This window comes from Prunus avium, chromosome 5 (genome assembly GCF_965620075.1).
Source record: "Prunus avium chromosome 5, drPruAviu1.hap1.1, whole genome shotgun sequence".
Taxonomy (NCBI): Eukaryota; Viridiplantae; Streptophyta; class Magnoliopsida; order Rosales; family Rosaceae; genus Prunus; species Prunus avium.
The window spans coordinates 2,090,950-2,118,728 of record NC_142288.1 but is presented as its reverse complement, the minus strand read 5'-3'; positions in this window follow the sequence as shown (position 1 = coordinate 2,118,728).

Below are 27,779 nucleotides of genomic sequence, written 5' to 3'. Positions count from 1 at the left end.
GTGGGTGTATTCCATACATCTAGCGATTGGATTTCACTCAAAACTCACCAAATGATTCCTCCCACCATATTATGATGTTGCCCAAGATTTGGGCTCGATCCGAAATCAATAGGTGTTCCAAATTGGGCAATTCAAGTTCAACGGCAGTTCATTCCTAATTGGAGTGGTTGGTGTATTCCATACTTCTAGCGATTGGATTTCACTCAAAACTCACCAAATGACTCCTCCCACCATATTATGATGGTGCCCAAGTTTGACGCTCGATCCGAAATCAATAGGTGTGAGAAATTGGACAATTCAAGTTCAACGGCAGTTCGTTCCTAATTGGAGTGGTTGGTGTATTCCATACTTCTAGCGATTGGATTTCACTCAAAACTCACCAAATGACTCCTCCCACCATATTATGATGTTGCCCAAGTTTTGGACTCGATCCGAAATTAATAGGTGTTCCAAATTGGACAATTCAAGTTCAACGGCAGTTCGTTCCTAATTGGAGTGGTTGGTGTATTCCATACTTCTAGCAATTGGATTTCACTCAAAACTCACCAAATGACTCCTCCCACCATATTATAATGTTGCCCAAGTTTTGGGCTCGATCCGAAATCAATAGTTGTGAGAAATTGGACATTTCAAGTTCAACGGCAGTTCGTTCCCAATTGGAGTGGTTGGTGTATTCCATACTTCTAGCGATTGGATTTCATTCAAAACTCACCAAATGACGTCTCCCACCATATTTTGTTGTTGCCCAAGGTTTGGGCTCGATCCGAAATCAATAGGTGTGAGAAATTGGACAATTCAAGTTCAACGGCAGTTCGTTCCTAATTGGAGTGGTTGGTGTATTCCATACTTCTAAAGATTGGATTTCACTCAAAACTCACCAAATGACTCCCCCCATATAATGATGTTGCCCAAGTTTTGGGCTTGATCCGAAATCAATAGGTGTTCCAAGTTGGACAATTCAAGTTCAACGGCAGTTCGTTCCTAATTGGAGTGGTTGGTGTATTCCATACTTCTAGCGATTGGATTTCACTCAAAACTCACCAAATGACTCCTCCCACCATATTAGAATGTTGCCCAAGTTTTGGGCTCGATCCGAAATCAATAAGTGTGAGAAATTGGACAATTTAAGTTCAACGGCAGTTCGTTCCTAATTGGAGTGGTTGGGGTATTCCATACTTCTAGCGATTGGATTTCACTGAAAAGTCACCAAATGACTCTTCCCACCATATTATGATGTTGCCCAAGTTTTGGGCTCGATCCGAAATCAATAGGTGTGAGAAATTGGACAATTTAAGTTCAACGGCAGTTCGTTCCTAATTGGAGTGGTTGGTGTATTCCATACTTCTAGCGATTGGATTTCACTCAAAACTCACCAAATGACTCCTCCCACCATATTATGATGTTGCCCAACTTTTGGGCTCGATCCGAAATCAATTGGTGTTCCAATTTGGACAATTCAAGTTCAACGGCAGTTCGTTCCTAATTGGAGTGATTGGTGTATTCCATACTTCTAGCGATTGGATTTCACTCAAAACTCACCAAATGACTCCTCCCACCATATTATGATGTTGCCCAAGTTTTGGGCTCGATCAGAAATCAATACGTGTGAGAAATTGGACAATTCAATTTCAACGGCAGTTCGTTCGTAATTGGAGTGGTTGGTGTATTCCATACTTCTAGCGATTGGATTTCACTCAAAACTCACCAAATGACTCCTCCCACCATATTATGATGTTGCCCAAGTTTTGGACTCGATCCGAAATCAATAGGTGTTCCAAATTGGACAATTCAAGTTCAACGGCAGTTCGTTCCTAATTGGAGTGGTTGGTGTATTCCATACTTCTAGCAATTGGATTTCACTCAAAACTCACCAAATGACTCCTCCCACCATATTAAAATGTTGCCCAAGTTTTGCGCTCGATCCGAAATCAATAGTTGTGAGAAATTGGACATTTCAAGTTCAACGGCAGTTCGTTCCCAATTGGAGTGGTTGGTGTATTCCATACTTCTAGCGATTGGATTTCATTCAAAACTCACCAAATGACGTCTCCCACCATATTTTGTTGTTGCCCAAGTTTTGGGCTCGATCCGAAATCAATAGGTGTGAGAAATTGGACAATTCAAGTTCAACGGCAGTTCGTTCCTAATTGGAGTGGTTGGTGTATTCCATACTTCTAAAGATTGGATTTTACTCAAAACTCACCAAATGACTCCTCCCACCATATAATGATGTTGCCCAAGTTTTGGGCTCGATCCGAAATCAATAGGTGTTCCAAGTTGGACAATTCAAGTTCAACGGCAGTTCGTTCCTAATTGGAGTGGTTGGTGTATTCCATACTTCTAGCGATTGGATTTCACTCAAAACTCACCAAATGACTCCTCCCACTATATTTTGATGTTGCCCAAGTTTTGGGCTCGATCCGAAATCAATAGGTGTTTCAAATTGCACAATTCAAGTACAACGGCAGTTCGTTCCTAACTGGAGTGGTTGGTGTATTCCACACTTCTAGAGATTGGATTTCACTCAAAACTCACCAAATGACTCCTCCCACCATATTATGAAGTTGCCCAAGTTTTGGGCTCGATCCGAACTCAATAGGTGTGAGAAATTGGTCAATTCAATTTCAACGACGGTTCGTTCCTAATTGGAGTGGTTGGTGTATTCCACACTTCTAGCGATTGAATTTAACTCAAAACTCACCAAATGACTTCTCCCACCCTAATATGATGTTGCCCAACTTTTGGGCTCGATCCGAAATCAATTGGTGTTCCAATTTGGACAATTCAAGTTCAACGGCAGTTCGTTCCTAATTGGAGTGATTGGTGTATTCCATACTTCTAGCGATTGGATTTCACTCAAAACTCACCAAATGACTCCTCCCACCATATTATGATGTTGCCCAAGTTTTGGGCTCGATCAGAAATCAATACGTGTGAGAAATTGGACAATTCAATTTCAACGGCAGTTCGTTCGTAATTGGAGTGGTTGGTGTATTCCATACTTCTAGCGATTGGATTTCACTCAAAACTCACCAAATGACTCCTCCCACCATATTATGATGTTGCCCAAGTTTTGGGCTCGATCCGAAATCAATAGGTGTGAGAAATTGGACAATTCAAGTTCAACGGCAGTTCGTTCCTAATTGGAGTGGTGGGTGTATTCCATACTTCTAGCGATTGGATTTCACTCAAAACTCACCAAATGATTCCTCCCACCATATTATGATGTTGCCCAAGATTTGGGCTCGATCCGAAATCAATAGGTGTTCCAAATTGGACAATTCAAGTTCAACGGCAGTTCATTCCTAATTGGAGTGGTTGGTGTATTCCATACTTCTAGCGATTGGATTTCACTCAAAACTCACCAAATGACTCCTCCCACGATATTATGATGGTGCCCAAGTTTGACGCTCGATCCGAAATCAATAGGTGTGAGAAATTGGACAATTCAAGTTCAACGGCAGTTCGTTCCTAATTGGAGTGGTTGGTGTATTCCATACTTCTAGCGATTGGATTTCACTCAAAAATCACCAAATGACTCCTCCCACCATGTTATGATGTTGCCCAAGTTTTGGACTCGATCCGAAATCAATAGGTGTTCCAAATTGGACAATTCAAGTTCTACGGCAGTTCGTTCCTAATTGGAGTGGTTGGTGCATTCCATACTTCTAGCAATTGGATTTCACTCAAAACTCACCAAATGACTCCTCCCACCATATTAAAATGTTGCCCAAGTTTTGGGCTCGATCCGAAATCAATAGTTGTGAGAAATTGGACATTTCAAGTTTAACGGCAGTTCGTCTCCTAATTGGAGTGGTTGGTGTATTCCATACTTCTAGCGATTGGATTTCATTCAAAACTCACCAAATGACGTCTCCCACCATATTTTGTTGTTGCCCAAGTTTTGGGCTCGATCCGAAATCAATAGGTGTGAGAAATTGGACAATTCAAGTTCAACGGCAGTTCGTTCCTAATTGGAGTGGTTGGTGTATTCCATACTTCTAAAGATTGGATTTCACTCAAAACTCACCAAATGACTCCTCCCACCATATAATGATGTTGCCCAAGTTTTGGGCTCGATCCGAAATCAATAAGTGTTCCAAGTTGGACAATTCAAGTTCAACGGCAGTTCGTTCCTAATTGGAGTGGTTGGTGTATTCCATACTTCTAGCGATTGGATTTCACTCAAAACTCACCAAATGACTCCTCCCACCAGATTATGATGTTGCCCAGGTTTTGGGCTCGATCCGAAATCAATAGGTGTTCCAAATTGGACAATTCAAGTTCAACGGCAGTTCGTTCCTAATTGGAGTGGTTGGTGTATTCCATACTTCTAGCGATTGGATTTCACTCAAAACTCACCAAATGACTCCTCCCACCAGATTATGATGTTGCCCAAGTTTTGGGCTCGATCCGAAATCAATAGGTTCCAAATTGGACAATTCAAGTTCAACGGCAGTTCGTTCCTAATTGGAGTGGTTGGTGTATTCCATACTTCTAGCGATTGGATTTCACTCAAAACTCACCAAATGACTCCTCCCACCATATTATGATGTTGCCCAAGTTTGGGGCTCGATCCGAAATCAATAGGTGTGTGAAATTGGACAATTCAAGTTCAACGGCAGTTCGTTCCTAATTGGAGTGGTTGGTGTATTCCATACTTCGAGCGATTAGATTTCACTCAAAACTCACCAAATGACTCCTCCCACCATATTATGATGTTGCCCAAGTTTTGGGCTCGATCCGAAATCAATAGGTGTTCCAAATTGGAAAACTCAAGTATAACGGCAGTTCGTTCCTAACTGGAGTGGTTGGTGTATTCCATACTTCTAGCGATTGGATTTCAATCAAAACTAACCAAATGACTCCTCCCACCATATTATGTTGTTGCCCATGTTTTGGGCTCGATCCGAAATCAATAGGTGTGAGAAATTGGACAATTCAAGTTCAACGGCTGTTCGTTCCTAATTGGAGTGGTTGGTGTATTCCATACTTCTAGCGATTGGATTTCACTCAAAACTCACCAAATGACTCCTCCCACCATATTATGATGTTGCCCAAGTTTGGGCCTCGATCCGAAATTAATAGGTGTTCCAAATTGGACAATTCAAGTTCAACGGCAGTTCGTTCCTAATTGGAGTGGTTGGTGTATTCCATACTTCTAGCGATTGGATTTCACTCAAAACTCACCAAATGACTCCTCCCACCATATTATGATGTTGCCTAAGTTTGGTGCTCGATCCGAAATCAATAGGTGTGAGAAATTGGACAATTCAAGTTCAACGGCAGTTCGTTCCTAATTGGAGTGGTTGGTGTATTCCATACTTCTAGCGATTGGATTTCATTCAAAACTAACCAAATGACTCCTCCCACCAGATTATGATGTTGCCTAAGTTTGGGGCTCGATCTGAAATCAATATGTGTGAGAAATTGGACAATTCAAGTTCAAAGGCAGTTCGTTCCGAATTGGAGTGGTTAGTGTATTCCATACTTCTAGCGATTGGATTTCACTCAAAACTCACCAAATGACTCCTCCCAGCATATTATGATGTTGCTCAAGTTTTGGGCTCGATCCGAAATCAATAGGTGTGAGAAATTGGACAATTCAAGTTCAACGGCAGTTCGTTCCTAGTTGGAGTGGTTGGTGTATTCCACACTTCTAGCGATTGGATTTCACTCAAAACTCACCAAATGACTTCTCCCACCATATTATGTTGTTGCCCAAGTTTTGGGCTCCATCCGAAATCAATAGGTGTTCCAAATTGGACAATTCAAGTTCAACGGCAGTTCGTTCCTAATTGGAGGGGTTGGTGTATTCCATACTTCTAGCGATTGGATTTCACTCAAAACTCACCAAATGACTCCTCCCACCCTATTATGATGTTGCCCAAGTTTTGGGCTCGATCCGAAATCAATAGGGTTCCAAATTGGACAATTCAAGTTCAACGGCAGTTCGTTCCTAATTGGAGGGGTTGGTGTATTCCATACTTCTAGCGGTTGGGTTTCACTCAAAATTCATCAAATGACTCCTCCCACCATATTATGATGTTGCCCAAGTTTTGGGCTCGATCCGAAATCAATAGGTGTTCCAAATTGGACAATTCAAGTTCAACGGCAGTTCGTTCCTAATTGGAGGGGTTGGTGTATTCCATACTTCTAGCGATTGGATTTCACTCAAAACTCACCAAATGACTCCTGCCACCATATTATGATGTTGCCCAAGTTTTGGGCTCGATCCGAAATCAATAGGTGTTGCAAGTTGGACAATTCAAGTTCAACGGCAGTTCGTTCCTAGTTGGAGTGGTTGGTGTATTCCACACTTCTAGAGATTGGATTTCACTCAAAACTAACCAAATGACTACTCCCACCATGTTATTATGTTGCACAAGTTTTGGGCTCGATCCGAAATCAATAGGTGTTCCAAATTGGACAATTCAAGTTCAACGGCAGTTCGTTCCTAATTGGAGTGGTTGGTGTATTCCATACTTCTAGCGAGTGGATTTCACTCAAAACTCACCAAATGACTCCTCCCACCATATTATGATGTTGCCCCAGTTTTGGGCTCGATCCGAAATCAATAGGTGTTCCAAATTGGACAATTCAAGTTCAACGACAGTTCGTTCCTAATTGGAGTGGTTGGTGTATTCCATACTTCTAGCGATTGGATTTCACTCAAAACTCACCAAATGAGTCCTCCCACCATATTATGATGTTGCCCAAGTTTTGGGCTCGATCCGAAATCAATAGGTGTGAGAAATTGGTCAATTCAATTTCAACGGCATTTCTTTCCTAATTGGAGTGGTTGGTGTATTCCATACTTCTAGCAATTGGATTTCACTCAAAACTCACCAAATGACTCCTCCCACCATATTATGATGTTGCCCAAGTTTTGGGCTCGATCCGAAATCAACAGGCGTGAGAAATTGAACAATTCAAGTTCAACGGCAGTTCGTTCCTAATTGGAGTGGTTGGTGTATTCCATACTTCTAGCGATTGGATTTCACTCAAAACTCACCAAAGGACTCCTACCACCATATTATGATGTTGCCCAAGTTTTGGGCTCGATTCAAAATCAATAGGTGTGAGAAATTGGACAATTCAAGTTCAACCGCAGTTCGTTGCTAATTAGAGTGGTTGGTGTATTCCATACTTCTATCAATTGGATTTCACTCAAAACTCACCAAATGACTCCTCCCACCATATTATGATGTTGCCCAAGTTTTGGGCTCGATCCGAAATCAATAGGTGTTCCAAATTGGACAATCCAAGTTCAACGGCAGTTCGTTCCTAATTGGAGTGGTTGGTTTATTCCATACTTCTAGCGATTGGATTTCACTCAGAACTCACCAAATGACTCCTCCCACCATATTACGATGTTGCCCAAGTTTTGGAGAAATTATAGAATGGTACCGTACCACCACGTCAGCTGGTGATACTCCCACTCAAAATATGCCATGTGTCTTAATTTTTTAACAACTCAAATTTTATTTTACAGCTGGACTTATTTTTATCCACTGAAATAAAATTAGAAAAATAATAAAAAACTTAAAGGAAAAAAGAAAAGAGAATATCTCAGCAACCCAACCCCAACCCCCACGCCACCCAGATCTTCCTCTTCCTCTGCTTGCGAGTAAGCCAAATCCCCATAGCCCAATAAAATATTGCAACCATGTATCAGAAAGAAGATTAGGTATTATATTGGATCTAATAAGCATTTGGATGGTGACATGGTAAAGCATGATTGACGGCCTCTCAAGACTCAAGTCGTTGTGTCGTTCGTGAGACTAAGGGCGATGTTGGGTTTTGGGGATTGTGTTACGGTTGATATGATACACCCAATTCCATCCCAATCTTCTTCGCGAATCACATCTGCTAGGGAAACCTTCATCAACGAGAAAATATGTATGGATCTAGGGGATAGTCACTGAAAGGTTGAGAAAGTTAAAAAAGGGCAACAGAGAGAGAGAGATGGAGGGAGAGAGATAAAAGATAGGGAAGGGACGAGGGCCAGAGCAGGCGGCGCGGGGTTGGCGTATTGCGGTGGGCGGTGGCTCTGCTCTTTTTTCTTCTTCTTTCGATTTTCTTATTTTCTTAATTTTATTTTAAAGGGTTAAAATTAGGTTGAACTCCAGGTGTAAAATAAAATTTGAGTTGTTAAAAAATTAAGACACATGGCATATTTTGAGTGGGAGTATCACCAGCTGACGTGGTGATACAGTACCATTCTATAATTTCTCCAAGTTTTGGGCTCGATCCGAAATCAATAGGTGTTCGAAATTGGACAATTCAAGTTCAACGGCAGTTCGTTCCTAATTGGAGTGGTTGGTGTATTCCATACTTCTAGCGATTGGATTTCACTCAAAACTCCCCAAATGATTCCTCCCACAATATTATGATGTAGCCCAAGTTTGGGACTCGATCCGAAATCAATAGGTGTCAGAAATTGGACAATTCAAGTTCAACGGCAGTTTGTTCCTAATTGGAGTGGTTGGTGTATTCCATACTTCTAGCGATTGGATTTCACTCAAAACTAACCAAATGACTCCTCCCACCATATTATGATGTTGCCCAAGTTTTGGGCTAGATCCGAAATCAATAGGTGTGAGAAACTGGACAATTCAAGTTCAACGACAGTTCGTTCCTAATTGGAGTGGTTGGTGTATTCCATACTTCGAGCGATTGGATTTCACTCAAAACTCACCAAATGACTCCTCCCACCATATTATGATGTTGCCCAAGTTTTGGGCTCGATCCGAAATCAATAGGTGTGAGAAATTGGACAATTGAAGTTCAACGGAAGTTCGTTCCTAATTGGAGTGGTTGGTGTATTCCATAGTTCTAGCGATTGGATTTCACTCAAAACTCACCAAATGACTCCTCCCACCATATTGTGATGTAGCCAAAAGTTTGGGGCTCGATCCGAAATCAATAGGTGTTCCAAATTGGACAATTCAATTTCAACGGCAGTTCGTTCCTAATTGGAGTGGTTGGTGTTTTCCATACTTCTAGCGATTGGATTTCACTCAAAACTCACCAAATGACTCCTCCCACCATATTATGATGTTGCCCAAGTTTTGGGCTCAATCCAAAATCAATAGGTGTGACAAATTGGACAATTCAAGTTCAACGGAAGTTCGTTCCTAATTGGAGTGGTTGGTGTATTCCATACTTCTAGCGATTGGATTTCACTCAAAACTCACCAAATGACTCCTCCCACCATATTATGATGTTGCCCAAGTTTTGGGCTCGATCCGAAATCAATAGGTGTTCCAAATTGGACAATTCAAGTTCAACGGCAGTTCGTTCCTAATTGGAGTGGATGGTGTATTCCATACTTCTAGCGATTGGATTTCACTCAAAACTCACCAAATGACTCCTCCCACCATATTATGATGTTGCCCATGTTTTGGGCTCGATCCGAAATCAATAGTTGTAAGAAATTGGAAAATTCAAGTTCAAAGGAAGTTCGTTCCAAATTGGAGTGGTTGGTTTATTCCATACTTCTAGCAATTGGATTTCACTCAAAACTCACCAAATGACTCCTCCCACCATATTATGATGTTGCCCAAGTTTTGGGCTCGATCCGAAATCAATAGGTGTTATAAATTGGACAATTCAAGTTCAACGGCAGTTCGTTCCTAATTGGAGTGCTTGGTGTATTCCATACTTCTAGCGATTGGATTTCACTCAAAACTCACCAAATGACTCCTCCCACCATATTATTATGCTGCCCAAGTTTGGGGCTCGGTCCGAAATCAATTGGTGTTCCAAATTGGACGATTCAAGTTCAACGGCAATTCGTTCCTAATTGGAGTGGTTGGTGTATTCCATACTTCTAGCGATTGGATTTCACTCAAAACTCACGAAATGACTAATCCCACCATATTATGATCTTGCCCAGGTTTTGGGCTCGATCCGAAATCAATAGGTGTTCCAAATTGGACAATTCAAGTTCAACGGCAGTTCGTTCCTAACTATAGTGGTTGGTGTATTCCATACTTCTAGTGATTGGATTTCACTCAAAACTCACCAAATGACTCTTCCCACCATATTATGATGTTGCCCAAGTTTGGGGCTCGATCCGAAATCAATGGGTGTGAGAAATTGGACAATTCAAGTTCAACGGCAGTTCGTTCGTAATTGGAGTGGTTGGTGTATTCCATACTTCTAGCGATTGGATTTCACTCAAAACTCACCAAATGAGTCCTCCCGCCATATTATGATGTTGCCCAAGTTTGGGGCTCGATCCGAAATCAATAGGTGTGAGAAATTGGACAATTCAAGTTCAACGGCAGTTTGTTCCTAATTTTAGTGGTTGGTGTATTCCATACTTCTAGCGATTGGATTTCACTCAAAACTCACCAAATGACTCCTCCCACCATATTATGATGTGTCCCAAGTTTGGGGCTCGGTCCGAAATCAGTAGGTGTGAGAACTTGGACAATTCAAGTTCAACGGCAGTTCGTTCCTAATTGGAGTGGTTGGTGTATTCCGTACTTCTAGCGATTGGATTTCACCCAAAACTCACCAAATGACTCCTCCCACCATATTATGATGTTGCCCAAGTTTTGGGCTCGATCCGAAATCAATAGGTGTTCCAAATTGGACAATTCAAGTTCAACGGCAGTTCGTTCCTAACTATAGTGGTTGGTGTATTCCATACTTCTAGTGATTGGATTTCACTCAAAACTCACCAAATGACTGTTCCCACCATATTATGATGTTGCCCAAGTTTGGGGCTCGATCCGAAATCAATGGGTGTGAGAAATTGGACAATTCAAGTTCAACGGCAGTTCATTCCTAATTGGAGTGGTTGGTGTATTCCAAACGTCTATCGATTGGATTTCACTCAAAACTCACCAAATGACTCCTCCCACCATATTATGATGTTGCCCAAGTTTTGGGCTCGATCCGAAATCAATAGGTGTGAGAAATTGGACAATTCAAGTTCAACGGCAGTTCGTTCCTAATTGCAGTGGTTGGTGAATTCCATACTTCTAGCGATTGGATTTCACTCGAAACTCACCAAATGACTCCTCCCACCATATTACGATGTTGCCCAAGTTTTGGACTCAATCCGAAATCAATAGGTCTTCCAAATTTGACAATTAGAGTTCAACGGCAGTTCGTTCCTAATTGGAGTGGTTGGTGTATTCCATACTTCTAGCGATTGGATTTCACTCAAAACCCACCTAATGACTCCTCCCTCCATATTATGATGTTGCCCAAGTTTTGGGCTCGATCCGAAATCAATAGGTGTTCCAAATTCGACAATTCAAGTTCAACGGCAGTTTGTTCCTAATTGGAGTGGTTGGTGTATTCCATACTTCTAGCGATTGGATTTCACTGAAAACTCACCAAATGACTCCTCCCACCATATTATGATGTTGCCCAAGTTTTGGGCTCGATCCGAAATCAATAGGTGTTCCAAATTGGAAAACTCAAGTATAACGGCAGTTCGTTCCTAACTAGAGTGGTTGGTGTATTCCATACTTCTAGCGATCGGATTTCACTCAAAACTCACCAAATGACTCCTCCCACAATATTATGATGTTGCCCAAGGTTTGGGCTCGATCCGAAATCAACATGTGTGAGAAATTGGTCAATTCAATTTCAACGACAGTTCGTTCCTAATTGGAGTGGTTGGTGTATTCCATACGTCTAGCGATTGGATTTCACTCAAAACTCACCAAATGACTACTCCCACCATATTATGATGTTGCCCAAGTTTTGGGCTCGATCCGAAATCAATAGGTGTTCCAAAATTGGACAATTCAAGTTCAACGGCAGTTCGTTCCTAATTGGAGTGGTTGTTGTATTCCATACTTCTAGCGATTGGATTTCACTCAAAACTCACCAAATGATTCCTCCCACCATATTATGATGTTGCCCAAGTTTGGGGCTCGATCCGAAATCAATAGGTGTTCCAAATTAGACAATTCAAGTTCAACGGCAGTTCGTTCCTAACTGGAGTGGTTGGTGTATTCCATACTTCTAGCGATTGGATTTTACTCAAAACTCACCAAATGACTCCCCACACCATATTATGATGTTTCCCAAGTTTTGGGCTCGATCCGAAATCAATAGGTGTGAGAAATTGGTCAATTCAATTTCAACGACAGTTCGTTCCTAATTGGAGTGGTTGGTGTATTTCATACATCTAGCGATTGGATTTCAGTCAAAACTCACCAAATGACTCCTCCCACCATATTATGTTGTTGCCCAAGTTTTGGGCTCGATCCGAAATCAATAGGTTTTAGAAATTGGGCAATTCAAGTTCAACGGCAGTTCGTTCCTAATTGTAGTGGTTGGTGTATTCCATACTTCTTGCGATTGGATTTCACTCAAAACACACCAAATGACTCCTCCCACCATATTATGATGTTGCCCAAGTTTTGGGCTCGATCCGAAATCAATAGGTGTGAGAAATTGGACAATTCAAGTTCAACGGCAGTTCGTTCCTAATTGGAGTGGTTGGTGTATTCCATACTTCTAGCGATTGGATTTCACAGAAAACTCACCAAATGACTCATCCCACCAAATTATGATGTTGCCCAAGTTTGGCGCTCGATCCGAAATCAATAGCTGTGAGAAATTGGACAATTTAAATTCAACGGTAGTTCGTTCCTAATTGGAGTGGTTGGTGTATTCCAAACTTCTAGCGATTGGATTTCACTCAGAACTCACCAAATGACTCCTCCCACCATGTTATGATGTTGCCCAAGTTTTGGGATCGATCCGAAGTCAATAGGTGTTCCAAATTGGACAATTCAAGTTCAACTGCAGTTCATTACTAATTGGAGTGGATGGTGTATTTCATACTTCTAGCGATTGGATTTCACTCAAAACTCACCAAATGACTCCTCCCACCATATTATGACGTTGCCCAAGTTTTGGGCTCGATCCGAAATCAATAGGTGTGAGAAATTGGGCAATTCAAGTTTAACGGCAGTTCGTTCCTAATTGTAGTGGTTAGTGTATTCCATACTTTTAGCGATTGGATTTCACTCAAAACTCACCAAATGATTCCTCCCACCATATTATGATGTTGCCCAAGTTTGGGGCTCGACCCGAAATCAATAGGAGTTCCAAATTAGACAATTCAAGTTCAACTGCAGTTCGTTCCTAACTGGAGTGGTTGGTGTATTCCATACTTCTAGCGATTGGATTTTACTCAAAACTCACCAAATGACTCCCCAGACCATATTATGATGTTGCCCAAGTTTTGGGCTCGATCCGAAATCAATAGGTGTTAGAAATTGGTCAATTCAATTTCAACGACAGTTCGTTCCTAATTGGAGTGGTTGGTGTATTTCATACATCTAGCGATTGGATTTCACTCAAAACTCACCAAATGACTCCTCCCACCATATTATGTTGTTGCCCAAGTTTTGGGCTCGATCCGAAATCAATATGTGTGAGAAATTGGGCAATTCAAGTTCAACGGCAGTTCGTTCCTAATTGTAGTGGTTGGTGTATTCCATACTTCTTGCGATTGGATTTCACTCAAAACTCACCAAATGACTCCTCCCACCATATTATGATGTTGCCCAAGTTTTGGGCTCGATCCGAAATCAATAGGTGTGAGAAATTGGACAATTTAAATTCAACGGTAGTTCGTTCCTAATTGGAGTGGTGGGTGTATTCCAAACTTCTAGCGATTGGATTTCACTGAAAACTCACCAAATCACTCCTCCCACCATGTTATGATGTTGCCCAAGTTTTGGGCTCGATCCGAAATCAATAGGTGTTCCAAATTGGACAATTCAAGTTCAACGGCAGTTCATTCCTAATTGGAGTGGTTGGTGTATTCCATACTTCTAGCGATTGGATTTCACTCAAAATTCACCAAATGACTCCTCCCACCATATTATGATGTTGCCCGAGTTTTGGGCTCGATCCGAAATCAGTAGGTCTTCCAAATTTGACAATTAGAGTTCAACGGCAGTTCATTCCTAATTGGACTGGTTGGTGTATTCCATACTTCTAGCGATTGGATTTCACTCAAAACTCACGAAATGACTCCTCCCACCATATTATGATGTTGCCCAAGTTTCGGCCTCGATCCGAAATCAATAGGTGTGAGAAATTGGACAATTCAAGTTCAGCGGCAGTTCGTTCCTAATTGGAGTGGTTGGTGTATTCCATACTTCTAGCGATTGGATTTCACTCAAAACTCACCAAATGACTCCTCCCGCCATATTATGATGTTGCCCAAGTTTGGGGCTCGATCCGAAATCAATAGGTGTGAGAAATTGGACAATTCAATTTCAACGGCAGTTCGTTCCTAATTGGAGTGGTTGGTGTATTCCACACTTCTAGCGATTGGATTTCACTCAAAACTCACCAAATGACTCCTCCCGCCATATTAAGATGTTGCCCAAGTTTTGGGCTCGAACCGTAATCAACAAGTGTGAGAAATTGGACAATTCAAGTTCAACGGCAGTTCGTTCCTAGTTGGAGTGGTTGGTGTATTCCATACTTCTAGCGATTGGATTTCTCTTAAAACTCACCAAATGACTCTTCCCACCATATTATGATGTTGTCCAAGTTTGGGGCTCGATCCGAAATCAATAGGTGTGAGAAATTGGACAATTCAAGTTCAACGGCAGTTCGTTCCTAATTGGAGTGGTTGGTGTATTCCATACTTCTTATGATTGGATTTCACTCAAAACTCACCAGATGACTCCTCCCACCATATTATGATGTTGCCCAAGTTTTGGGCTCGATCCGAAATCAATAGGTGTTCCAAATTGGACAAATAAAGTTCAACGGTAGTTCATTCCTAATTGGAGTGGTTGGTGGATTCCATACTTCTAGCGATTGGATTTCACTGAAAACTCACCAAATGACTCCTCCCACCATATTATGATGTTGCCCAAGTTTTGGGCTCGATCCGAATTCAGTAGGTGTTCAAAATTGGACAATTCAAGTTCAACGGCAGTTCGTTCCTAATTGGAGTGGTTGGTGTATTCCATACTTCTAGCGATTGGATTTCACTCAAAACTCACCAAATGACTCCTCCCACCATATTATGATGTTGCCCAAGTTTTGGGCTCGATCCGAAATCAATTGGTGTGAGAAATTGGACAATTCAAGTTCAACGGCAGTTCGTTCCTAATTGGAGTGGTTGGTCAATTCCACACTTCTAGCGATTGGATTTCACTCAAAACTCACCAAATGACTCCTCCCACCATATTATGATGTTGCCCAAGGTCTGGGCTCGATCAGAAATCAATACGTGTTCCAAATTGGACAATTCAAGTTCAACGGCAGTTCGTTCCCATTCGGAGTGGTTAGTGTATTCCATACTTCTAGCGATTGGATTTCACTCAAAACTCACCGAATGACTCCTCCCACCATATTATGATGTTGCCCAAGTTTTGGACTCGATCCGAAATCAATAGGTGTTCCAAATTGGACAATTCAACTTCAACGGCAGTTCGTTCCTAATTGGAGTGGTTGGTGTATTCCATACTTCTAGCGATTGGATTTCACTCAAAACTCACCAAATGACTCCTCCCACCATATTAAGATGTTGCCAAAGTTTTGGGCTCGATCCGAAATCAGTAGGTGTTCCAAATTGGACAATCCAAGTTCAACGGCAGTTCGTTCCTAATTGCAGTGGTTGGTGTATTCCATACTTCTAGCGGTTGGATTTCACTCAAAACTCACCAAATGACTCCCACCATAAAATGATGTTGCCCAAGTTTTGGGCTCGATCCGAAATCAATTGGTGTTCCAAACTGGACAATTCAAGTTCAACGTCAGTTTGTTCCTAATAGGAGTGGTTGGTGTATTCCACACTTCTAGCGATTGGATTTCACTCAAAACTCACCAAATGACTCCTCCCACCATATTATGATGTTGCCCAAGTTTTGGGATCGATCCGAAATCAATAGGTGTGAGAAATTGGTCAATTCAATTCCAACGGCATTTCGTTCCTAATTGGAGTGGTTGGTGTATTCCATACTTCTAGCGATTGGATTTCACTCAAAACTCACCAATTGACTCCTCCCACCATATTATGATGTTGCCCAAGTTTTGGGCTCGATCCGAAATCAATAGGTGTGAGAAATTGGACAATTCAAGTTCAACGGCAGTTCGTTCCTAATTGCAGTGGTTAGTGTATTCCATACTTCAAGCGATTGGATTTCACTCAAAACTCACCAAATGACTCCTCCCACCATATTATGATGTTGCCCAAGTTTTGGGCTCGATCAGAAATCAATACGTGTGAGAAATTGGACAATTCAAGTTCAACGGCAGTTCGTTCCTAATTGGAGTGGTTGGTGTATTCCATACTTCTAGCTATTGGATTTCACTCAAAACTCACCAAATGACTCCTCCCACCATATTATGATGTTGCCCAAGTTTTGGGCTCGATCAGAAATCAATACGTGTGAGAAGTTGGACAATTCAATTTCAACGGCAGTTCGTTCCTAATTGCAGTGGTTGTTGTACTCCATACTTCACGCGATTGGATTTCACTCAAAACACACCAAATGACTCCTCCCACCATATTATGATGTTGCCCAAGTTTTGGACCCGATCAGAAATCAATACGTGTGAGAAATTGGACAATTCATGTTCAACGGCAGTTCGTTCCCAATTGGAGTGGTTGGTGTATTCCATACTTCTAGCGATTGGATTTCACTCAAAACTCACCAAATGACTCCTCCCATCATATTATGATGTTGCCCAAGTTTTGGGCTCGATCCGAAATCAATAGGTGTTCCAAATTGGACAATTCAAGTTCAACGGCAGTTCGTTCCAAATTGGAGTGGTTGGTGTATTCCATACTTCTAGCGATTGGATTTCACTCAAAACTCACCAAACGACTCCTCCCACCATATTATGATGTTGCCCAAGTTTTGGACTCGATCCGAAATCAATTGGTGTTCCAAATTGAACAATTCAAGTTCAACGGCAGTTCGTTCCTAATTGGAGTGTTTGGTGTATTCCATACTTCTAGCGATTGGATTTCACTCAAAACTCACCAAATGACTCCCACCATAATATGATGTTGCCCAAGTTTTGGGCTCGATCCGAAATCAATTGGTGTTCCAAACTGGACAATTCAAGTTCAACGGCAGTTTGTTCCTAATAGGAGTGGTTGGTGTATTCCACACTTCTAGCGATTGGATTTCACTCAATACTCACCAAATGACTCCTCCCACCATATTATGTTGTTGCCCAAGTTTTGGGCTCCATCCGATTTCAATAGGTGTGAGAAATTGGTCAATTCAATTTGAACGATAGTTCTTTCCTAATTGGAGTGGTTGGTGTATTCCATACTTCTAGCGATTGGATTTCACTCAAAACTCACCAAATGACTCCTCCCACCATATTATGATGTTGCCTTAGTTTGGGGCTCGATCCGAAATCAATAGGTGTAAGAAATTGGACAATTCAAGTTCAACGGCAGTTCGTTCCTAATTGGAGTGGTTGGTGTATTCCATACTTCTAGCGATTGGATTTCACTCAAAACACACCAATTGACTCCTTCCACCATATTATGATGTTGCCCAAGTTTTAGGCTCGGTCCGAAATCAATAGGTGTGAGAAATTGGACAATTCAAGTTCAACGGCAGTTCGTTCCTAATTGCAGTGGTTGGTGTACTCCATACTTCAAGCGATTGGATTTCACTCAAAACACACCAAATGACTCCTCCCACCATATTATGATGTTGCCCAAGTTTTGGGCTCGATCAGAAATCAATACGTGTGAGAAATTGGACAATTCAAGTTCAACGGCAGTTCGTTCCTAATTGGAGTGGTTGGTGTATTCCATACTTCTAGCGATTGGATTTCAATCAAAACTCACCAAATGACTCCTCCCACCATATTATGATGTTGCCCAAGTTTTGGGTTCGATCAGAAATCAATACGTGTGAGAAATTGGACAATTCAAGTTCAACGGCAGTTCGTTCCTAATTTGAGTGGTTGGTGTATTCCATACTTCTAGCGATTGGATTTCAATCAAAACTCACCAAATGACTCCTCCCACCATATTATGATGTTGCCCAAGTTTTGGGCTCGATCAGAAATCAATATGTGTGAGAAGTTGCACAATTCAATTTCAACAGCAGTTCGTTCCTAATTGGAGTGGTTGGTGTATTCCATACTTCTAGCGATTGGATTTCACTCAAAACTCGCCAAATGACTCGTCCCATCATATTATGATGTTGCCCAAGTTTTGGGCTCGATCCGAAATCAATAGGTGTTCCAAATTGGACAATTCAAGTTCAACGGCAGTTCGTTCCCAATTGGAGTGGTTGGTGTATTCCATACTTCTAGCGATTGGATTTCACTCAAAACTCACCAAACGAATCCTCCCACCATATTATGATGTTGCCCAAGTTTTGGACTCGTTCCGAAATCAATAGGTGTTCCAAATTGGACAATTCAAGTTCAACGGCAGTTCGTTCCTAATTGGAGTGGTTGGTGTATTACATAGTTCTAGCGATTGGATTTCACTCAAAACTCACCAAATGACTCCTCCCCCCATAATATGATGTTGCCCAAGTTTTGGACTCGATCCGAAATCAATAGGTGTTCCAAATTGGACAATTCAAGTTCAACGGCAGTTCGTTCCTAATTGGAGTGGTTGGTGTATTCCATACTTCTGGCGATTGGATTTCACTCAAAACTCACCAAATGACTTCTCCCACCATAATATGATGTTTCCCAAGTTTTGGGCTCGATCCGAAATCAATTGGTGTTCCAAACTGGACAATTCAAGTTCAATGGCAGTTTGTTTCTAATAGGAGTGGTTGGTGTATTCCACACTTCTAGCGATTGGATTTCACTGAAAACTCACCAAATGACTCCTCCCACCATATTATGATGTTGCCCAAGTTTTGGGCTCGATCCGAAATCAATAGGTGTTCCAAATTGGACAATTCAAGTCCAACGGCAGTTCGTTCCAAATTGGTTTGGTTGGTGTTTTCCATACTTCTAGCGATTGGATTTCACTCAAAACTCACCAAATGACTCCTCCCACCATATTACGATGTTGCCCAAGTTTTGGGCTCGATCCGAAATCAATAGGTGTGAGAAATTGGGCAATTCGAGTTCAACGGCAGTTCGTTCCTAATTGGAGTTGTTGGTGTATTCCATACTTCTAGCGATTGGAGTTCACTCAAAACTCACCAACTGACTCCTCCCACCATATTATGATGTTGCCCAAGTTTTGGGCTCGATCCGAAATCAATAGGTGTTCCAAATTGGAAAATTCAAGTATAACGGCAGTTCGTTCCTAACTGGAGTGGTTGGTGTATTCCATACTTCTAGCGATTGGATTTCACTCAAAACTCACCAAATGACTCCTCCCACCATATTATGATGTTTCCAAAGTTTTGGGCTCGATCCGAAATCAATAGGTGTGAGAAATTGGTCAATTCAATTTCAACGACAGTTCGTTCCTAATTGGAGTGGTTGGTGTATTTCATACATCTAGCGATTGGATTTCAGTCAAAACTCACCAGATGACTCCTCCCACCATATTATGTTGTTGCCCAAGTTTTGGGCTCGATCCGAAATCAATAGGTTTTAGAAATTGGGCAATTCAAGTTCAACGGCAGTTCGTTCCTAATTGTAGTGGTTGGTGTATTCCATACTTCTTGCGATTGGATTTCACTCAAAACACACCAAATGACTCCTCCCACCATATTATGATGTTGCCCAAGTTTTGGGCTCGATCCGAAATCAATAGGTGTGAGAATTTGGACAATTCAAGTTCAACGGCAGTTCGTTCCTAATTGGAGTGGTTGGTGTATTCCATACTTCTAGCGATTGGATTTCACAGAAAACTCACCAAATGACTCATCCCACCAAATTATGATGTTGCCCAAGTTTGGGGCTCGATCCGAAATCAATAGCTGTGAGAAATTGGACAATTTAAATTCAACGGTAGTTCGTTCCTAATTGGAGTGGTTGGTGTATTCCAAACTTATAGCGATTGGATTTCACTCAGAACTCACCAAATGACTCCTCCCACCATGTTATGATGTTGCCCAAGTTTTGGGATCGATCCGAAATCAATAGGTGTTCCAAATTGGACAATTCAAGTTCAACGGCAGTTCATTACTAATTGGAGTGGATGGTGTATTCCATACTTCTAGCGATTGGATTTCACTCAAAACTCACCAAATGACTCCTCCCACCAAATTATGACGTTGCCCAAGTTTTGGGCTCGATCCGAAATCAATTGGTGTGAGAAATTGGGCAATTCAAGTTTAACGGCAGTTCGTTCCTAATTGTAGTGGTTGGTGTATTCCATACTTTTAGCGATTGGATTTCACTCAAAACTCACCAAATGATTCCTCCCACCATATTATGATGTTGCCCAAGTTTGGGGCTCGACCCGAAATCAATAGGAGTTTCAAATTAGACAATTCAAGTTCAACGGCAGTTCGTTCCTAACTGGAGTGGTTGGTGTATTCCATACTTCTAGCGATTGGATTTTACTCAAAACTCACCAAATGACTCCCCATACCATATTATGATGTTGCCCAAGTTTTGGGCTCGATCCGAAATCAATAGGTGTGAGAAATTGGTCAATTCAATTTCAACGACAGTTCGTTCCTAATTGGAGTGGTTGGGCTATTTCATACATCTAGCGATTGGATTTCACTCAAAACTCACCAAATGACTCCTCCCACCATATTATGTTGTTGCCCAAGTTTTGGGCTCGATCCGAAATCAATATGTGTGAGAAATTGGGCAATTCAAGTTCAACGGCAGTTCGTTCCTAATTGTAGTGGTTGGTGTATTCCATACTTCTTGCGATTGGATTTCACTCAAAACTCACCAAATGACTCCTCCCACCATATTATGTTGTTGCCCAAGTTTTGGGCTCGATCCGAAATCAATAGGTGTGAGAAATTGGACAATTTAAATTCAACGGTAGTTCGTTCCTAATTGGAGTGGTTGGTGTATTCCAAACTTCTAGCGATTGGATTTCACTCAAAACTCACCAAATCACTCCTCCCACCATGTTATGATGTTGCCCAAGTTTTGGGCTCGATCCGAAATCAATAGGTGTTCCAAATTGGACAATTCAAGTTCAACGGCAGTTCATTCCTAATTAGAGTGGTTGGTGTATTCCATACTTCTAGCGATTGGATTTCACTCAAAATTCACCAAATGACTCCTCCCACCATATTATGATGTTGCCCAAGTTTTGGGCTCGATCCGAAATCAATAGGTGTTCCAAATTGGACAATTCAAGTTCAACGGCAGTTCGTTCCTAATTGGAGTCGTTGGAGGGGTTGGTGTATTCCATACTTCTAGCGATTGGATTTCACTCAAAACTAACCAAATGACTCGTCCCACCAAATTATGATGTTGCCCAAGTTTTGGGCTCGATCCGAAATCAATAGGTCTTCCAAATTTGACAATTAGAGTTCAACGGCAGTTCGTTCCTAATTGGACTGGTTGATGTATTCCATACTTCTAGCGATTGGATTTCACTCAAAACTCACGAAATGACTCCTCCCACCATATTATGATGTTGCCCAAGTTTCGGCCTCGATCCGAAATCAATAGGTGTGAGAAATTGGACAATTCAAGTTCAGCGGCAGTTCGTTCCTAATTGGAGTGGTTGGTGTATTCCATACTTCTAGCGATTGGATTTCACTCAAAACTAACCAAATGACTCCTCCCACCATATTATGATGTTGCCCAAGTTTGGGGCTCGATCCGAAATCAATAGGTGTGAGAAATTGGACAATTCAAGTTCAACGGCAGTTCGTTCCTAATTGGAGTGGTTGGTGTATTCCATACTTCTAGCGATTGGATTTCACTCAAAACCCACCAAATGACTCCTCCCACCATATTATGATGTTGCCCAAGTTTTGGGATCGATCCGAAATCAATAGGTGTTCCAAATTGGACAATTCAAGTTCAACGGCAGTTCATTACTAATTGGAGTGGATGGTGTATTCCATACTTCTAGCGATTGGATTTCACTCAAAACTCACCAAATGACTCCTCCCACCATATTATGACGTTGCACAAGTTTTGGGCTCGATCCGAAATCAATTGGTGTGAGAAATTGGGCAATTCAAGTTTAACGGCAGTTCGTTCCTAATTGTAGTGGTTGGTGTATTCCATACTTTTAGCGATTGGATTTCACTCAAAACTCACCAAATGATTCCTCCCACCATATTATGATGTTGCCCAAGTTTGGGGCTCGACCCGAAATCAATAGGAGTTCCAAATTAGACAATTCAAGTTCAACGGCAGTTCGTTCCTAACTGGAGTGGTTGGTGTATTCCATACTTCTAGCGATTGGATTTTACTCAAAACTCACCAAATGACTCCTCCCACCATATTATGTTGTTGCCCAAGTTTTGGGCTCGATCCGAAATCAATATGTGTGAGAAATTGGGCAATTCAAGTTCAACGGCAGTTCGTTCCTAATTGTAGTGGTTGGTGTATTCCATACTTCTTGCGATTGGATTTCACTCAAAACTCACCAAATGACTCCTCCCACCATATTATGATGTTGCCCAAGTTTTGGGCTCGATCCGAAATCAATAGGTGTGAGAAATTGGACAATTTAAATTCAACGGTAGTTCGTTCCTAATTGGAGTGGTTGGTGTATTCCAAACTTCTAGCGATTGGATTTCACTCAAAACTCACCAAATCACTCCTCCCACCATGTTATGATGTTGCCCAAGTTTTGGGCTCGATCCGAAATCAATAGGTGTTCCAAATTGGACAATTCAAGTTCAACGGCAGTTCATTCCTAATTAGAGTGGTTGGTGTATTCCATACTTCTAGCGATTGGATTTCACTCAAAATTCACCAAATGACTCCTCCCACCATATTATGATGTTGCCCAAGTTTTGGGCTCGATCCGAAATCAATAGGTGTTCCAAATTGGACAATTCAAGTTCAACGGCAGTTCGTTCCTAATTGGAGTCGTTGGAGGGGTTGGTGTATTCCATACTTCTAGCGATTGGATTTCACTCAAAACTAACCAAATGACTCGTCCCACCAAATTATGATGTTGCCCAAGTTTTGGGCTCGATCCGAAATCAATAGGTCTTCCAAATTTGACAATTAGAGTTCAACGGCAGTTCGTTCCTAATTGGACTGGTTGATGTATTCCATACTTCTATCGATTGGATTTCACTCAAAACTCACGAAATGACTCCTCCCACCATATTATGATGTTGCCCAAGTTTCGGCCTCGATCCGAAATCAATAGGTGTGAGAAATTGGACAGTTCAAGTTCAGCGGCAGTTCGTTCCTAATTGGAGTGGTTGGTGTATTCCATACTTCTAGCGATTGGATTTCACTCAAAACTAACCAAATGACTCCTCCCACCATATTATGATGTTGCCCAAGTTTGGGGCTCGATCCGAAATCAATAGGTGTGAGAAATTGGACAATTCAAGTTCAACGGCAGTTCGTTCCTAATTGGAGTGGTTGGTGTATTCCATACTTCTAGCGATTGGATTTCACTCAAAACCCACCAAATGACTCCTCCCACCATATTATGATGTTGCCCAAGTTTTGGGATCGATCCGAAATCAATAGGTGTTCCAAATTGGACAATTCAAGTTCAACGGCAGTTCGTTCCAAATTGGATTGGTTGGTGTATTCCATACTTCTAGCGATTGGATTTCACTCAAAATTCACCAAATGACTCCTCCCACCATGTTATGATGTTGCCCAAGTTTTGGGCTCGATCCGAAATCAATAGGTGTTCCAAATAGGACAATTCAAGTTCTACGGCAGTTCGTTCCTAATTGGAGTGGTTGGTGTATTCCATACTTCTAGCAATTGGATTTCACTCAAAACTCACCGAATGACTCCTCCGACCATATTATGATGTTTTCCAAGTTTTGGGCTCGATCCGAAGTCAATAGGTGTGAGAAATTGGACAATTCAATTTCGACGGCAGCTCGTTCCTAATTGGAGTGGTTGGTGTATTCCACACTTCTAGCGATTGGATTTCACTCAAAAGTCACCACATGACTCCTCCCACCATATTATGATGTTTCCCAAGTTTTGGGCTCGATCCGAAATCAATAGGTGTTCCAAATTGGACAATTCAAGTTCAACGGCAGTTCGTTCCAAATTGGAGTGGTTGGTGTATTCCATACTTCTAGCGATTGGATTTCACTCAAAACTCACAAAATGACTCCTCCCACCATATTATGACGTTGCCCAAGTTTTGGGCTCGATCCGAAATCAATAGGTGTTCCAAATTGGACAATTCAACTTCAACGGCAGTTCGTTCCTAATTGGAGTGGTTGGTGTATTTCATACTTCTAGCGATTGGATTTCTCTCAAAACTCACCAAATGACTCCTCCCACCACATTATGATGTTGCCCAAGTTTTGGGCTCGATCAGAAATCAATACGTGTGAGAAATTGGACATTTCAATTTCAACGGCAATTCGTTCCTAATTGGAGTGGTTGGTGTATTCCATACTTCTAGCGATTGGATTTCACTCAAAAGTCACCAAATGACTCCTCCCACCAGATTACGATGTTGCCCAAGTTTTGGGCTCGATCCGAAATCAATAGGTGTTCCAAATTTGACAATTCAATGTCAACGGCAGTTCGTTCCTAATTGGAGTGGTTGGTATCTTCCATACTTCTAGCGATTGGATTTCACTCAAAAGTCACCAAATGACTCCTCCCACCATATTATGATGTTGCCCAAGTTTTGGGCTCGATCCGAAATCAATAGGTGTGAGAAATTGGTCAATTCAATTTCAATGACAGTTCGTTCCTAATTGGAGTGGTTGGTGTATTCCACACTTCTAGCGATTGGATTTCTCAGAAAACTCACCAAATGACTCCTCCCACCATATTATGATGTTGCCCAAGTTTGGGGCTCGATCCGAAATCAATAGGTGTGAGAAATTGGTCAATTCAATTTCAACGACAGTTCGTTCCTAATTGGAGTGGTTGGTGTATTCCACACTTCTAGCGATGGATTTCTCAGAAAACTCACCAAATGACTCCTCCCACCATATTATGATGTTGCCCAAGTTTTGGGCTCGATCAGAAATCAATACGTGTGAGAAATTGGACAATTCAATTTCAACGGCAGTTCGTTCGTAATTGGAGTGGTTGGTGTATTCCATACTTCTAGCGATTGGATTTCACTCAAAACTCACCAAATGACTCCTCTCACCATGTTATGATGTTGCCCAAGTTTTGGGCTCGATCAGAAATCAATACGTGTGAGAAATTGGACAATTCAATTTCAACGGCAGTTCGTTCGTAATTGGAGTGGTTGGTGTATTCCATACTTCTAGCGATTGGATTTCACTCAAAACTCACCAAATGACTCCTCCAACCATATTATGTTGTTGCCCAAGTTTTGGGCTCGATCCGAAATCGATAGGTGTTCCAAATTGGACAATTCAAGTTCAACGGCAGTTCGTTCCCAATTGGAGTGGTTGGTGTATTTGTTATTAATTATTATGTTAACTCGCAATTGTACGGGGCAATTAGTAATATAGCAAGACAAGTACGAAGCCCTAGTTATGGCTTAGTTATGGATTTAGCTACTCCAAACTTATAAACCCAGAATATTCATGTTAGGTTACATCGAAGCCCTAGTTATGGATTTAGCTACTCATAATGGAAAAGAAACTAAAATAGAAATGGGAAAACATAATGAATGCCATAAGAGTAGAAAAACCCTTTTATGAAGTTCTTGTAGTGTCCAATGCTTCTCCAAGAGCTTCTCCACGTCTAGAAGGATGTATGAAGGATATGGAGGTGATTTGAGATGAGCTTGAGTGAGTGGTGATGGCTGAGAAAGAGGAAATTCGTAGGGAAATGGAAGGGAGGTTTTCTGGAGCTGTTTTGGTGATTTTGGGGCAGTTTAGAGTATTGGGTTGATTGCTTGAGTGTTTGGGGTTGTGGGAATGTATGAGGATGATTTCTGGATGATGGAAGTGTGGAGGATGGCTGAAGTGAATTTTGTAGCTTGAAGACTCCTCTATTTATAGGGCTAAGAGGGAGGAACATCATGATGAAATCCAACACCACCATTCCTCATTTAATACAACCCATAACTCCCACTTCATCTTGTCTATGTTAGTGTGGTTGGAATCAATCCCATCCCATACTTCTTTTGCTGCACCTCAAGCTTTCTTCACATGGGATCAAAGGTGATCAATTGTGGCTGCCTTTTGCTGCCAACCCATGTGGTCTTCTTTTGGTTGTTGAACAAAAACGAGTCTTCTGAACCAGACTTGGTGTAGGAAGGCCAGAGGTTTCAAAACTTATCCAATGGGGTTCAAATTTAGATATGTTATAGTAGACACCCATTGGAACAACTTCTATGAAGAAAGTATTCCCATCGGAGTAGTAGAAGTATGCGTTTTGGGCCTTACAATTTGGCTGCCGAACAGAGACTGGAATTGACTTCATTTCATTTATGCTTTACATGCATGCACATGCTTTCTCTATAATAACTCCAGCATGTACCAACTTGATCCTTTAGACTTTCATAGCTGGAATGCCTCCCCACTTCACTCATTATGTTGGATCCAAAGTCAGTTGCAGCATGGGTGAGGCACATGGTGGCACATGACAAAGCTGGCAGCTGCAAATCCTCCTGAGCAGGGTTGAGTGTTGGGCGGGCTGAGCACTCCAAAAATGTCCAATTGGGCTGAAATTTGGATATGTTGTACTAGACACCCAGTGGAACAAGTTTCATGAAGATCTTCACCTCATCCAAGCCCCATAGCATGCTGATCCAAGGCCAAGAAGCTGACCTACGAAATTGGGCTGGAAAGGAGTTGTAGCCAAAATGTGTTTGTCTTTAAGCCCTTCTTCCATTCACCCAAATCAAGCCTTAACATTCATGGATTGCATCATTTCCTATCCAAAGTCATCATTGTTACCTAAATGTCAATTAACTGAAAGATAAACACAAAAAGGATTAAAAGCACAAGTTTAACTCAAAAACATAACCAAATCATAAGTTAGAAGGGTACAAAATGATATACAATTATGAACCGATCAAATACCCCCAAACCTAGATTTTGCTAGTCCTCGAGCAAAACAACACAAAACAAAGTTAAAAACAAAAAGTTAACTAAACCACTTTCGTAGGTAACTCGATTGCATTGAGCGTATGCAACAAGCCTTTAAACCTCTAGGCATCCCTAGTAGGAGGAGTTGTGTCTCCTGAGGGTTTAACAGAAACGATACCCACAAACGCATTACTAACTCTACAAAACAAAGTGGTTAGTAAAACTTGAAATCAACTAATGAGAACGAAAGAAAACTTTAGTCATACCTCCAACACCGTAGAGTTGCCAAGATAGGTGATCAATCAGTGTGTAATGTGGAAGCTATAGCTCAAAGGCACACGGTTTCAAAGCAAGCACACTCAAACCTTGAATAAAGAACATGCTTCGACTCTAATTCTCACAGATAACACTCAATCACTCAGAACCAATGGTTTTATTCTCTCAAACAAGCTTAAGTGAGTATATGAAATAGAAGCACAATATTTGGTTAGATCTCATGAAGGGAATCAAATACTAAGAATAGAGATACACACATACCTACCAGCACCCATGAATACATCCTCAAAGATTAGCTAGGTCTTTCACAAGGTTTGTAATGAAAGGTAAGGTTAGGGGAAATGGAAGAATTGGAAGGAAAAACAGGTAACTTAAGAACATACCAAGGTTGCATTCTTCATTGATCTGCAAGGTAGCATTGACTTATAATGGCATGGCTGCAAACTTCATGGTACCACCTGGCATAGACTTTATTTATTT